Source organism: Acinonyx jubatus, chromosome C1 (genome assembly GCF_027475565.1).
Source record: "Acinonyx jubatus isolate Ajub_Pintada_27869175 chromosome C1, VMU_Ajub_asm_v1.0, whole genome shotgun sequence".
Taxonomy (NCBI): Eukaryota; Metazoa; Chordata; class Mammalia; order Carnivora; family Felidae; genus Acinonyx; species Acinonyx jubatus.
This window is the reverse complement of record NC_069381.1, coordinates 74,925,778-74,941,179: the sequence shown is the minus strand read 5'-3', so window position 1 is coordinate 74,941,179 and position 15,402 is coordinate 74,925,778. Positions and strand designations below refer to the sequence as shown.

Here is a 15,402-nt window from a genome sequence, read left to right as displayed (position 1 = left end):
ATTTAATCCAAAAGGTTTCAAGAGCACAGATCAGGGTGAAAGAAAGAACTGGCTTACCAGTTAGTATATCTATGAGAAAGATGTTGATGTTTTCACAGATTGGGACTTTAATATGAGCCAAAGAGGAGACCGGCCACCAAACAAACATTACCAGGTAGACAATGGCTGGGACAGGAGAGGAAGTGGTCCCACTAATCTTTCTGCTTCTCAGATCAAGCCTGCCCTTCTGTGTTCAGTTCAGTTCTGGGTATAAGTCCACATGTGACATAGCTAGTAGGTGAACCAGGGTTGTGTAGTCTTGAAAAATTAACTCGAAAGCATTTCGGTGCGTACTATGATTTGTGCAAGGTACTATAAAGTGTGCTAGTACCCAGGGATGATAATGAATGAAAATGATAACAATGCAAATAACTAGCATATATCCTAAGCATTGCTCAAAGCACTTTCTATGTATTCATTCATTTAACCCAACAGCTTACTTTGCTTCTTGGTCATCTTCTAGATACCTGAGGTTTCCCCATTTCTGCCCAAGTGAACCATCCCTACATTCAACAGGTTGTATTTAATCACTTATTCTTCCACATTTTGTACCATGTTTCCCCCCACTTTTCTTTTGTTAAAAATAAAACTCTGGGGTGCCTGGGTGGCTCAGTCAGTTGAACGTCCAACTTCAGCTCTGGTCATGATCTCACAGCTCCTGAGTTCGAGCCCTGTGTCAGGCTCTGTGCTGACGGCTCAGAACCTGGAGCCTGCTTCGGATTCTGTGTCTCCCTCTCTCTCTGTCCCTCCCCCTCTCGTGCTGTCTCTCTCTCTCTCTCTCAAAATAAACATTAAATTTTAAAAATTAAAAATAAAATAAAATTCTAATAAGCACCAAACTGGGGCATCTGAATGGTTCAGCTGGTTGAGCATCCAACTCTTGATTTCAAATCAGGTCATGATCCCAGAGTTGTGGGATCAAGCCCGGAGTCAGGCTCTGTGCTGAGTGTGGAGCCTGCTTGGGATTCTCTCTAGACTCTCTCCATCTGCCCCTCTCCCTCACTCATGCTCTAACACACACCAAACTGGTATATATCCATCATCATTTGACTTTTTAAAAGTGACTTTATTATAAAGGTGATAAACACTGAAAGAAAAACTGGAGAACACAGACACATGGAGAGAAGTAAGAGAAAAACAAATCAAATGATTTTCTGACCACTGTTATCATTTGTGGAGTTCCCCTCCACTTTTTGCTGTGGATACATTTGTGGCTTCCACTTTACATTGAAGTCATCATACTGCACATGCATATTTGTTATTTGACCTAGTGAAATTGAGTAGCATTTTTCTCTTTTACTAAATAGGCTGTTACCATCAATTTATGGGGCTGTGAATGTACCATATGTTTTGAGATAAAAACCAAGGAAAATGTTTCCTCCTCCGTGCCCCCCACTTTAAATCGCTCATTACTGAGGGCTTTAAGGCCTCTGAAAAGATGTCCTTGTCCTTGCAAATCAATGCTAATAGAAAAAGAGAAGTAGTCTCTTAATTGCTGTTGTGATTTAATGAGCACTTGTTAGATGAGAAATCTTACTGAGTGAGCTAGACTATAAGAACTGCTAGATCCTTTTTCCACTACTTAAACTTCTAAGAAGAAACTTGGGTAAAAAAAAAAAGAAAAAAAAAAAGAAAATCCTACATGTGACTGCTATCTCTTAGGCAGTTATAAATCACTACTCCTCCTTGTCCTAAGGCAGTCTCTCCTACTCTTAAATGAACTGGCAAAAAGAGAAATCTTTGGATATTGAAGTTCCTGCTACCTGCAGGAAGTACCTATTGAGGTACTATACTTAAGAAAATGGGAGACAGAACTTCAAAGATTGATGAAATTCATCATGGATGAGGTGTGACAGGGAACAGATCCTCTCATTAATATCCCTCTCCCTTCCCTCACCTCTTTTTACGGAGATAAAGGGACAGAAGGAAAAATGCAAGCCAGTCTACATGTCCAAAAAGATATCTGGTTAACATCTAAAGCCAAGTGATGGGAGGGAACCTGGGGAGTGAACTTAAGTGCCTTTGTGACTATTCTGCCTCCACAGCTTGAGATCTGAGGCCTGGCACTCTTCCCATGCGGGGCTCCGCACACAAGTTCCTCACTAATGCCTAAGTGTGATGTGCTTATTCCATCTAAGTAAAAGGTTAAGCCATGGCAGTAAATCTAGCAGTAGTAAAATAAGGATTCTCTGGAAGGTTGAGGAAACTGTTTCTTAGTGCCATAAACAGCAAACTTACTACCTTCTTGTTCTTTCCAAATCCCCTAAATCAAAAACACCTTCCTCTGGGCAGTTTAATACTCTGGTACTGTCCTCACTAGGATGTACTGATGTCAGTATGAAGGTAACATATCCCAACAGTGTCAGAAAATTAATTATCGAGGCAGAAACAAAATGAAAAGCAGAGGGCTATGTGTCAAGATATTAAGCTCCTCATCATTTTTGAGAAGAACATAGATGTCTGTGTTGACTGGAGCACAGCATTTGTACTGAGTCATAAGAAATGAAGTCAAAGGGTTAAGGTTTAGCTAGATTCCAGAGTATACTGAAATCCGAGAGAGTTTGGTTTTATTTAGTAGGGCAACAGAGAGACTGTGCAAATTCACAGTAACATGAAACAGCTTTGGAAAGCCTAGTCACGTCATGATATATGAGATACAAGGTAGAGGGTAGCAGCCATGCAGGGGGCGTTGAGAGACACTGGAGACTGGCTGGGATTGTTGTCATTATTTAGTTGGAGAGGTCATATATGGTATCAATGGGACTGAGAAAGAAAGAGCAGGTCACAAGAAACACAGGTGAGAACTGTAATCGTGTGGCCATGGGGAACAGAGGGGAGGACAGTTCAGTGACGCAAACATCTGAAAGCATACCGGCAAGCAAGCCACATCCCAGTTAGGGATTATCAGCCACCGCACACTTCTGGTTCAGGTCATGTCCCACAAGATTTATGGACCTCATTTCTTTCCATCGTCACACCAACTCTGAGAGGAATTATCACCCCACTTTACAACGAGGAAGCTTGGACCCAAAGACATTGAGGCCACTGGCTGGAAGAGTTGGGATGTGAACCCATGTCTGTCTAATGCCGTGGCTCTTATTCACTGTTGCTTCCCCACTGTCAAGGCTTCAAGAAATAGAAGCAGCCCGCTCTTCACAAGTCCCGACCTAACGCAGCAGCCTCCTATACACCCAAAAGCTACAATTATTTTGCCTTCACCAGTTCACAGTATAATATCAAATACACGATTTCTGATATTTCGTTGTGAATATATATGGCACCTGGGGGTCTCTAAAGTGCCGAACAGATGTTAGGTATTATTTTTATTATTATGTGGGCGTTTTCCTACGGTGACTAATGTCAGGAAATAGAAAGGGCTCCATTACAGAGTGTGTCTTACCTATAGCCCAGCCCAAAGATGAACTTATTAAGGCTTATTTTGTGAGGTCATTTTCCTTTATACCAAGATAGACAGAACAAATGAAGCATCTGTGTCCACGTGCTTGGGATTCTTACAGAAAGGCCCATCTGCAATTTTGGGTACAGGCTGTAGCACGACCAGATGCTGTGCAAACAACATGCCCTACTTTCTTTAACAACGACAAAGAGAAAAAAGGTTAAAGTGAAACACTCTCAACTAGCTGGTTTGTTTTCCTATAAACTCTACCTACAAAGTATTAGCAATGAGTAAGCATGAAGTGGATCAAAGTAGCCACGTTCTGCCAGGTTCAGATGCCCTCCCCCACCCCAGCCTTGGCCGGTGCTGGCAGATGGTGTCTGGCTGGGCTTTCAGAAGGCACCCAGCTTTTCTAAAGTCCCTTATGTCTCCAATGACAGACTCATAGGCTGCTGGGGCTGAACAGGATCTGAAGAGTTATTTGACAAAGAAGGTAATTAAGGTCCCAAGAGATGAATGCACAACGTTCTGCATTTTCTGCCCAATGGTCAATCTCCCAATTACACCCACTGAAAACATGCTGGAGGCTACAGAACATGGAAGGGGTGGAGAATTCACCTCTTCCTTCTTCCTTCCTTCCTGTTCCCCTGCCCAGCTGAAACCCCATGGTCAGACATCTTACGAGGACCTCAGAGGCTCAGAGTCTGCAGCCTGGGCCAGCCCCTCTAAGAGCATCTCTTTCCAGTGGGGCTTTGCCAAGAGGTCTCGCACAGGCCTTCCAAAGGCATGCTGCTCATCTTACCCTCTCTCAGCATGTCAGAGGCATCCTGCACCGTAGAAAACCCGCCTCGGTCTCCCCCGACCCTAAAAAATAAGACCCTATTTTGATTCTGCAACTCCTCCAATTTACCCATCGAACTGCCACCAATGGTAGTTTCTGGAAGTACTCTCTGGAGCAACCCTTTAAAAACGCTGTAGCCTATTAAAGCCTAAACTCACTTGCCGGGCAGTCAATGTCCCACCATTACCTGCCCCCATCCTTTCTCGTCTCTCCACATTTTCCCACATGCCCTGTGCTCATCACCAAACAGAACCCCTGTTGTTTCCTGGGCGTAATGAGTGGCTCATGCCACTTCTGATGTCCGGAATACGCCTCGGGGCACCTCCTCTCTTCTCATGTGCAGCTGCCCACCTATTTTCCCAGGCCTGGCTCAAATGTCACTCTTCCTAAAAGAATGGCTCTCTATTACAGCAACAAGCTAATTTCTGTCTTGCAAAGAATACTCATTTATTCTTTATACATTAATTCAACCAATGCTTATTAGTAAAGCACTTGGGCACCAGGTACCCTGCTGGGCATACAAAGACACTTGGAATCAGAAATACAAACGATCAACTAGTGGTATGTGCTTCTGGAGGTACTGTGGCTTCCCTTCTTCCAAGCAGACCATACACTCCCTGATGACAGGGAATGAGCCCTCTTCTTCAGTATCTCCCACAGCACTTAATGCCATCTGTGGACCCGTAAAAACTCTCAAGCTCTCTCAGTCACGGAGTGTAAATGTACCGTAACTTATGTGCTTATCCTTGAGCAGACTGACATTACTTTTTTTAATATTCCCAATAGCCATTCTGATGCATGCCATGTAGCAGTCTCTCAGTAATTCTGAGGAATGAATGAAGAGAAGGAGGCAAGAAGCAAGCCACCGTGACAACAGGGATGTCTGTCTTGTTCACATCTCTGTCCCTGGGGTCCAGTACTGGGTTTGGCCCATATGGGAAATAACAAACATTTAGCAAATAACCATATCCGCTGCCCTGGAAGAACTTGTCTCTTTACCTACGGTCACGTTTCCAGTCTCCTCTCTCAGCACATGGCCAGAGGAAGCTCTTAGGCAAGATTATAAGGAGAAACAGAAGTCCTGGGCCCAATTCCCAGGGGAGCAAGGTCTTAGCTTCATGACTCCTTCCCTGGCAGCTGCTCTGTTGGGCAGGCCTTTAGCACCCGATCTTCCAGAGACATCACCTATGCAGAGGCACAGATAAACTGCTTCCAGACTGAGACCCATGAGCAGCTCACAGAAAGGCATAAAGTGACCAGCGCCAACTCCACCTCTTAGCTCCTGGCCAGTGGTACCCCCCCAACCCATGGCCTTGCCACTCTGGGCCAATGCTTCTGCATTCAGTTATCAATTTGGAAATGAAAAGCAGAAGCTAAAAATAAAGTTCAGTGAAACTGTTCAAGGTTAATGGGATGGAAACCACAAAAGAATTCGTGCCTGAGGGCAAGGCCCATGGTTCTGGGAGATAGCACATAATCAGCACCACACTGGCCAGCGCTTTGTAACCTCTCATGGGCCCCTTCTCAGAACTGCTCTCGCTGTGTGGCCTGGACCACACAGCTCGGCACCCAGTTTGCCTCTACCTCATGTGGCTTCCAATTCTCTCTTTTTTAAAGCTTTTTTTTTTTTTTTAAACTACTTATTTATTTATTTACTGAGAGAAAAACAGAGAAGGGAAGAAGGGGAGAGTGCCGGGAGGGGTAGAGAGGGAGGGAAATCCCAAGCAGGCTCTGCACTGTCAGCGCAGAGCCCGATGAAGGGCTCGAACTCACATACTGTGAGATCATGACCGAGGTGACATCAGACGCTCAACCGACTGAGCCACCCAGGCGCTCCGCTTCAAATTCCTTCTTAAGGTGAAGTATAGATGCAGTTTCATGTATATAATAAATCTTTCTTTACTGGACAGACTGTTCTCAAGGGAAAAGGGGTCTGGGATCTAAATATAATTTACCATTGTATAGTTAAGAAAAAAAAATGTAGTCAGCATTTATAAATTGAGAGATTGCACATTAAAAATCTGACTCTTGCTTTTAAAACTGGAAGATCTAGCAGTCTGGGATCCACTTACTGCATGGCAACAACCACCCCAGCTGAGTTGTCCCCTCTCAGAAGGACCACGTGTCTGCCAGTTCACAACAGTCCCAGATCACTCCTGTTTTCTGATACTCATATCTGCTTGGCCTGGTGAACACCTGAGTCTGGAAACCATATTTAATGTAGTCAACCCAAGCAAGCGCCTGAATATCATCTCTGACTTCACTCTTTTCCTCACTGTTACAGCTAACTGATAGAAAGCTCTACTCATCTTTTAAACATTTCTGAAACTCTTAATTTTCCAATTCGCTCCCTCTAGTACTCAGTCTAATAATCTGTTAATGCCACTGGGACTAAATTCCACGGATCCTATACTTCCTAGCTGTCACTCAGCCTCCTCTTTCCTGCCATTTTCAACCCTTCCTTCCACCTACCCCCCGCACCCCCACCTCTCTCTCCTTCTTCATCCCAGTGATCTGGCAGACCGTAACATAGCCTTGTTCTAAATGCAAGTCTCTGCTTGTTCTGCACATGTTCCAAAGCTGCTGACTGTGGCTGGAGAAAAACACATAATCATGGTAACTGACAAGTTCTATTTTTTTAAAAAATGTTTATTTGTGTGTGTGTGTGTGTGTGTGTGTGTGTGTGTGTGTGAGAGAGAGAGAGAGACAGAGAGACAGAGAGAGAGACAGAGAGAGCTCAAGGAGAGACAGAGAGAGAGAGAGACAGATAATCCCAAGCAGGCTCTGCACTGTCAGTGCAGAGCCCAACTCAGGGCTCGAGCTCACAATCCATGAGATCATGACCTGAGCCACCCAGGTGCCACTCGACAAGTTCTATTTTAAATTCATGACCACTGATCTCTGCAGGGTCCTTAGTTTAGCCTCTGCAACCTGACCACCTTTTCCTCACTCCATGACTCTTCCTCTCTCCTAGGTGACTATTTTGCCATTTCTCCTCTCTTTATAGAAATCTCCTCCCTACCCGTGGCTGCAAAACTGTGCACTCTGTGTTCCACTGAGCAAAGAAACAACAGAAGGAGAATATCTCCACACTCCCGTTTCCACCTTTACCAACTTTCCTGCATTTAGACATACATTCCATAGTCTGCCATATCTAAAGCAAGTCCTGCCCTTGTAGATACCCCAACAACTTCTCTGACTTCATCAATCTTCCAGCAACATTCTCTCTCTTAAGTCACCGGATTTTCCCCTCGCCACTGGGTCGGACCTGTCTGGAAACCTCATGCTGCCATTTTCTCTATCTTTAAAACCTCTCCCCATCACCTCATATCCTCTTCCAGGTTCTCTTTTACTCGTCTGCTCCCCTTTAAAGGGAAACTCCTCAAGAGATGCCCACACTCATTCTCTTTAAAAGACACAGAACAAGGCTTTCTTCCCTCACTCTGCCAGAACACTCTACACCAGCTACCCAGGCTCCTCACTGAGCCTCAGACGGGCCAAGCACTTTTCTGTCTTGGAGCCTCTGCCCAGGATGCCCTTCTGCCTGACACACTCTTCCCGGAGATATCTCCACACGGTTCCTACCATCATCTCCCCCAGGCTTCCCTGCCTGCCACCTTCTCACACACACACCTTCACAGTGCCCAGTCCCCTTCCTGTGTTTTATTTTTCCCCACTGTCCTTACTGCCACATGGCATATTCTAAATAAATTTGGTTCTTACCCATCTCTCTCCCCTCTCATTGGCTGTCTCATTATTAAAGTTTTAAATACGATAACGTGTGCGGCTTCTGTTCTGTACGACCTGTGGATGTTTCCAAGATCACAGAATGCTCCCTGGATTATCATTTGAAGCATATAATTTGCACGCTCTAGCAGTTTCCCTTCTGTGGGGAGACCCATCTGCAACTCTTGGGTGAGTGTCTGAGAAGGCTGCTAGGAAGCACTCAAGGAGTGTCATTCGACATGGTCGACACCCGCAGTTGGGTGCAAGTCTTCAGACACCTTGCAGTGACGGATTACACATAAACTTTCCACTTACTAAGTCACATGAATAACAAAACTCTATTCAATCAGATGCTTGCCAACAATGTCTTCAAGGTTATTTCCTTTCAAATATTTTTAAAAATGTTTTTATTCTTGAGAGACAGAGCACAAGTGGGGGAAGGGCAGAGAGAGAGGGAGACACAGAATCTGAAGCAGGCTCCAGGTTTGAGCAGTCAGCATAGAGCCCGACATGGGACTCGAACTCATGGACCACGAGATCACGACCTGAGCCAAAGTGGGACACTTAACCGACTGAGACATCCAGGTGCACCAGTCTTCAAAGTTATTTCTTAATCACTCAAATGCTAAAGTCACTTGGCAGACAGACATAAAATTTCTTTTTACCAAATCACTCAAAGCTGTGGTGAATACATTCAAACTACTGTTTGGGTAAAATGGTGCCACCATTTCTTCATCAATTGTCCAGGGAGGGGATAAGTAAAACAAGTCCTGTGTTTTGGGGGGAAAAAATGATTCTATCAAATGGTTCTGCTGTTATTTTTAACATTAGAAAGAGAAGAATAGTCATTTTGTAAACCTCACCTAAGGAAATATGCCCAAATCTAGGAAAAACTACAAGCACAAGATACCCAGCATCACAGGTTAGAGCATTTTGCATGACAGTGAAGCACATGATCTTCCCACCACAGTAAAATGATGTGTGCCACTAAATGGAATATTGTATAACAATGATGGTTAAATATTGATATGGGGGGCACCGGGGTGGCTCAGTCAGTTAAGCATCCAACTTCAGCTCAGGTCATGATCTCATAGTTCGTGAGTTTGAGGCCCACATTGGGCTCTGAGCTGACAGTGAGGAGCCTGCTTAGGATATTCTCTCTCTCTCCCTCTCTCCCTCTCTCTCTCTCTCCCCCCCTCCCCAACTCACACTGTCTCTCTCTCTCTCAAAATAAACAAAGAAACTTTAAAAAAATATATCACTATGGAAAAATGTAGTATCCCAAATGTTCTGCATACTACAGAACAACTTTACATTTTTAGAGACACAGAAAGAGGTCAAGATTTATTGTAATAATTATGTGAGGCTATTTTTTTCTTTTCTCTACGTGCCAAAATTTAGCATATTGCTTTTATAATTTAGATGTAGGGGCACCTGGGTGGCTCAGTCAGTCAAGCATCCAACTTCAGCTCAGGTCATAATCTCGTGCTTTGTGAGTTCGAGCCCCACGTTGGGCTCTGTGTCGACAGCTCAGAGTCTGGAGCCTGCTTCAGATTCTGTGTCTCCCTCTCTCTCTGCCCCTCCCCCGTTCATGCTCTGTCTCTCTCCCTCTCAAAAATAAATAACGTTAAAAACACTTTTAAAACAAGTATATCTAAATTTTAAAATTAAGAAAAGACAATTTTGACACATACACGAAAAGGCTCAACTGCACGTGCTGTTTTGTGAACTAGTGGGTCTTGAGACTTGACTCCACATCCTGTACCAAGTCCCCACTCATTGCTGACTTCCTCTTTCCATAGTTTCAGATAATCTTCTCTACATGGTAACGTGGTTTTAATTCCCAACTAGTTTAGATTTCTATAAAAGTTACAACTTAAAAATATATACCGAAAAACACAGATACCGAAGGTACAGACACCTGAATCTGTTGCCTCTCTCAGCAGACTGAATTACGTACAAATACCTACCAAAATCGCTTTCTGTGTGAAGAGTCCAAAGAATAGCTATTTCTTTTACTGGCCCATCATGTTTTTAATTATAAAGGAATGATGTACTCATTTTGTAAATGCAAAGACTGACAGTGAGTGTTCACTGTTTCACTAAAAATTCCTCAGTGTATCCAGAGTTATACAAGAAATTGGAATATTTTTGTTAAACTCACTTAAATTCAACCATTTATTCAACAAAATTTACACATCACTAATGAAGATGCCTAGTGCTATATGGAAATGTGTAATAAATACAGAGTTCTAGTCCTCAGGGAGCTTGCGGTCTGGAGGAGGGGTAAGATGTTTACACCTGCAAATATCACTCAGTGATTCAAATGGGGATGTGACTCTTATCTTATTTACCTGTGTGTCTTCACCACCAGAGTTTGTGACTCATATCAGATGCTCAATAAATGTTGGCTGAATAGATAATTGAGGGGAAAATGTCACAGGCTATAAAGTGCAACAAAGGAAGGAGAAATTAGTTTGGACTTGGGGCTTGAGAAATAGAAATGGAGATGGAAATGAGAAAAGGCCAAAGACAGGTGGGCGAGAAGGAGAGATTAATGCTGGAATAGTTGGAACCAGTTGGTAAGAACCTGTTTTTCATTCTGTGGGAGATGAAACGCCATTGCAGATCTTTGAACAGGGCAATAAAGTGATACAGGTTATACCTGAAAAAATTAGTCTGACAGTCTACATTTAAGAGAGCAAGTGTGGAAATTGGTTCAGAGACTTTTGCAATAGTCTGTGCAAGAGGAAATCAGGTGCTAAACCCAAGAGGTTGAAAGGGGATAGAAAGGAAAATATATTCAGGGTATCTGGCTGACTGGGCAAGAGCTGCTACTTTATTTTTAAAATTTTTTAAACGTTTTTATTTATTTTTGAGACAGGGAGAGACAGAACATGAACAGGGGAGGGTCAGAGAGAGGGAGACACAGAATCTGAAACAGGCTCCAGGCTCTGAGCTGTCAGCACAGAGCCCGACGCGGGGCTCGAACTCACGGACTGCGAGATCATGACCTGAGACGAAGTTGGCCGCCTAACCGACTGAGCCACCCAAGCACCCCAAGAGCTGCTGCTTTAAATCCCATTTTCTGATTTAGATTCAACCGATACTCTATTAACTCCTTCAGAGATATGCATATATGATACCAAGCTTAGACCCGTCACACGCTCATGGAGCAGTATTACTGCCCCTCACATTATGGATGGAGACAAAGTTTCTGCAGCACGCTCAGCAAGAAATTGGGGGGGGGTGGGAATCAAGCCCTGGTGTCTCGGGTATTCTTTCCGGTCATGACACATGTTCAACCTAATGAGATTTCTCTGCATTCCAGGCTAGAACTGGAATCTAAAGTTCATCATTCCAATGTCAATATATTCTGCAGGAAACACTTTGCTTGTGATGGTCCTAGAAGTCGACTCTGGAAAGTCAACTTTTTCATTTGGATTAGATAATATGCCTCCAATACACCTCTTTCCCTTGTCTTACCCAGTTCTGTGTCTCTACAAACCCTGTGTTCAGCCACGCTAGACTCTTAACATTCCTTGCCTCACATATCCGGACCACATTTTCCTTTACACAACTGCTTTTCTGATCTGTAGAATGAAGAAGACAGTACCAAACATCACAGAGACATACAAAACACACACAAAAAAGTCTCACACACAGTAGATACCAAACCAATGTGAATTATTACATCTGCACCCCCCCAAACATATTTGTTTTTATTTATTTTTGAGAGAGTGAAAGAGAGAGAACAGACACACACACAAGTGAGGGAGAGGGGCTGGGGGAGAGGGAGGGGGAGAGAATCTCAAGCAGGCTCCATGCTCAGTGTGGAGCCCGATCGATGTGAGGCCCAATCCCATGACCCTGGGATCACGACCCAAGCTGAAATCAACAGTAGGACACTCAACTGACTGAGCCACCTCAGTGGAGCCTCCTCTTATTTGTCTTTTAAAGTTCAGTCCGCATCGACTCCATGGATTGATCCAGGAAGAATTAAATGGCTCCCTCTGTTTGCAATTGGATTTTAGTTTTTTGTTTTTTTTTTTTATAGTCTCCTTTATGTTCTGGCTAAAATCCTCATGTCTACTTCTCCAATTAGAAAACTAAGGCACTATCTCATTTACATTTTTATCTTCAATGAGGCTGGTATAGTGTGAAGGATACAGTAGGTCCCAAATACATAGGTGCTGAATCCATCCATGTATACTTTCATTAGTAAACTGCTGATTAATCTTAAAATGGATTTGTCAGGAAGATGATTAGACAACACACATCACTGGAACAAATGTACCTACTAATGCGTCACATTTAGTAAGTCAGTCTCATTCACATACAATTTATCTAAAAAGAAATAATTCCTTCTACAAGACACTTTAAGGTAACATCACAGATTTCACAGGAAAATATTCATTTGTGTTCTAGTATCTTTGAAGTGTGCAGTATCACAGCAAACACCACCATCTCGTCCAGCTTCCTATCCATTCCCTCATCCCTAACAGAATGGTCTGATTGAGCTCATCCAAGGTCTATGAATAGCAGATTGCTGGCCAGCACTGGTGCTTAACAAATGTTTCCTTATACTGAGCTTACGTCTGTAACTTCTACATGTTAATTCTAGCTCTGCAATTTGTATTACTAAGGTTTCCACCCCAAGAAAACTTATAATTGGAACCACAGTCTTCTAAGCTGCATCCTCACTCCACAGTTCAGACTAAAAGAGAAGGGAAGTACTGAATTTAGAGCAGGAGAAAAGTTTTTACTGCTTACTCTCTTTCAATTCAAGTGATGCAAATGGGTGTCAATGGGCTGTAGATAAATGTGCTAGAAGAGCAGTAGATAGAGTTGAACAGGCACGTGCAGTGGGGTGATAACGGAGCAGGGAGGTGCAGACAAGTGCATGTAAAAACCGAGCAAGTCCAACAGCTGTGCTTATTGTACAGCCTAATCCCTTAAGGGCCACATCGCATCGGAGACTTTGATACTTCCATATCCTCCCTCCCTAAGATGACTAAAGTTTCAGACCACACATGATTTTAAGCTAGAGGATATTAATAGTTGACTATTTTCTCATTCTTTCTGCTCTATGTCAAATGGGCCATGAAAACTTTCAGCAGGTTCACTGTATTTCAGATATATTCAAACACAATCTAGAGTTTGAAAACGGAAAACAAACAGCACGCGATGGCCTAAAGATGGGATCACTACTTGTAGAATGAAACAGTGCCTACCATCTGGGCAAGGTTTTCTCCTTATATTATTTGCTTATCGAGGAGTGTTGCAACATGGTCTTACAGATCAAAAAGGCAGCCTTGGAGAGCAACTGCTGAGCACAGAATATCTGCTGAACACTGATGTTCCAGCCTTGGAGAACAGATCTAAGGGCTAAAAAGTACTGTCATATCATCACCATCTCAGAAAGCCTAAAAGTAGACTTTTTAAGAGACCACATTCATTGGCTTCTGGGAAGTCTTTAAAAGTGGTATTGTTTAGCCATGGCAAGTATATACATAGCACTGGATTATTTATTAGTAGACACTACTGAAGATGAGAAAGTTACCAGAGTCAGTTAAAAAAAAAAAAAAACTCAAAGTGATCTTATTCTGAATTTTTTTTCACTTTTGGATTTCTACTACTATTATCATTTACAAACAATTGCCAACTCCCCCCTCCCAGCAGGTTCCTGCTGGTTCTGCTCACAGTTCTCTAACAGGGAAGACCATGGTAGAAGATTCTGACGTGTCTCAAGATAAAATAGAAACATACCTCCTTTCAAATGTTACGAGGATTTCTTCAACTTAGTCACTAAGAAATGTTCTGCTTCTAATTAAACATACCTAGTTCATTTGCGAAGAGTTTCTGCAAAACAATCTGGCCATCTATCATCAGTGATAGATATATCTATCACCTATCATCTGTCTGCAGTGACCCATCAGTAAAACTCTGACAATACCTTGCTGCCTATGTCACATGCTGGATCCATCTGGGTTAACCGTAATGAACCTACTGAAGCACAGCTGGTCTCCAAATTAGAAACAAACTACATTAGTCACATTAGCGTGCAAGTTATCCTGGAATTCAGAATCCACTTTCCTTTAAAAAAAAAAAAAAAAAAAAAAAAAAAAGGAGGGGTGCCCGGGTGGTTCAGTCAGTTAAGCATCCAACTTTGGCGCAGGTCAGGATCTTGAGGTTCATGGGTTCGAGCCCCATGTCGGGTTCTGTGCTGACTGCTCAGAGCCTGGAGCCTACTTCCAATTCTGTGTCTCCCTCTCTCTCTGCCCCACCTTTGGTTATGCCCTGTCTCTTGCTCTCAAAAGTGAATGAACATAAAAAAAAAAAAAGGAGAGGGGTAAATAATAAGGATTATTTTCCTAACCTAGGCCACAAAAAACTTATGAAATAATGATAAGGGCAGCAAACACAAAGATTTTACTATGTGCAAGATGCTGTTTAAGCACTTTAACTTCATAACAGTCTTTGAAGGTAGGTACTATCACTATCTCTTTTACAGGTGAGAAAATTAGGCAAAGAGAAACTAGGTAACCTAACCAAGGTCAAAAAGCTGATTAAGTGGTACAGAGGTAGATCCTGACACAAGTAACTCCTTAAAAATCACAATGGAAAAAGTGAAAAGGTATAAAATGCATCCTTTCTAGACTTCTTTCCCTGGTTTCCCTCTTCCCAGTGGCCTGAAGGAAACTCTTGCCAGTATTTAATTGACACCTCAAAGCCAATCCCAATCTGAAACCTTTGCTCTAGTCCTGCACAGTCTGATACTGTCACCACCAGTGAAAGGTGGCTATTTAAATTTAAATTAAATTTTTAAAATCAAATTAATTAAAACCAGATAAAACAAAAATTCCAGTTACTCGATCATATCGCTCACTCTTCAAGTGCTCAGTGCCCAAAAGGCAAGTGTTGCTGGCTAGCAGAGCAAATATTTCCACCTTGACAGAAAGTGCTACTGGATAGCTCAGCTGTCTGACAAAGTTTCCTATAATGGGCCAAATAGTAAATATTTTAGGCTTTGCAGGCTGTACGGTCTTTGCAGCAATTACTCAACTCTGCCATTGTAGTGCAAAGCAGCTGTAGACAATACATGAAGAATGAATGTGGCTATGTTCCAGAAATGCAGCCAGCTGTGCCACAGGCCACAGTTTACTATGGTTACTACAGGTCACTTTGCCACAGGTTTGCCTTCAAGGTTTGATTTTCTACCATCCTGCAACTTCTCTTAATTAGCAGAGAAAAAACTGCAGCAAGATTCCCCTGCACTCCGTGGAGGGAAGCTTGGGTCACATAACTCTCTTTTCTTATCTCATCTCTCTCCCCTCACAAGAGCAAGGGGGCATATCTTCTAACACAGTAGCTCTTAAGAAGCCTAAAATACAGATTT

General features: G+C 42.9%; 1 protein-coding gene across 4 annotated transcripts in view; it reads right to left on the bottom strand.

Annotated features, from left to right (window-relative positions):
* Positions 1–15,402, bottom strand: part of LRRC8D (leucine rich repeat containing 8 VRAC subunit D) — a 121,212-nt gene that overhangs the window by 47,002 nt on the left and 58,808 nt on the right. The window contains exon 1 of one of the 4 annotated variants that reach the window (XM_053214395.1): positions 5,277–9,562. The exons of the other annotated variants lie outside the window; for them this stretch is intronic. The gene's annotated coding sequence lies outside the window, so the exon portion shown is untranslated. Of the gene's footprint in view, positions 1–5,276; positions 9,563–15,402 lie in introns of those variants that run through there. 4 annotated transcript variants of the gene reach the window in all.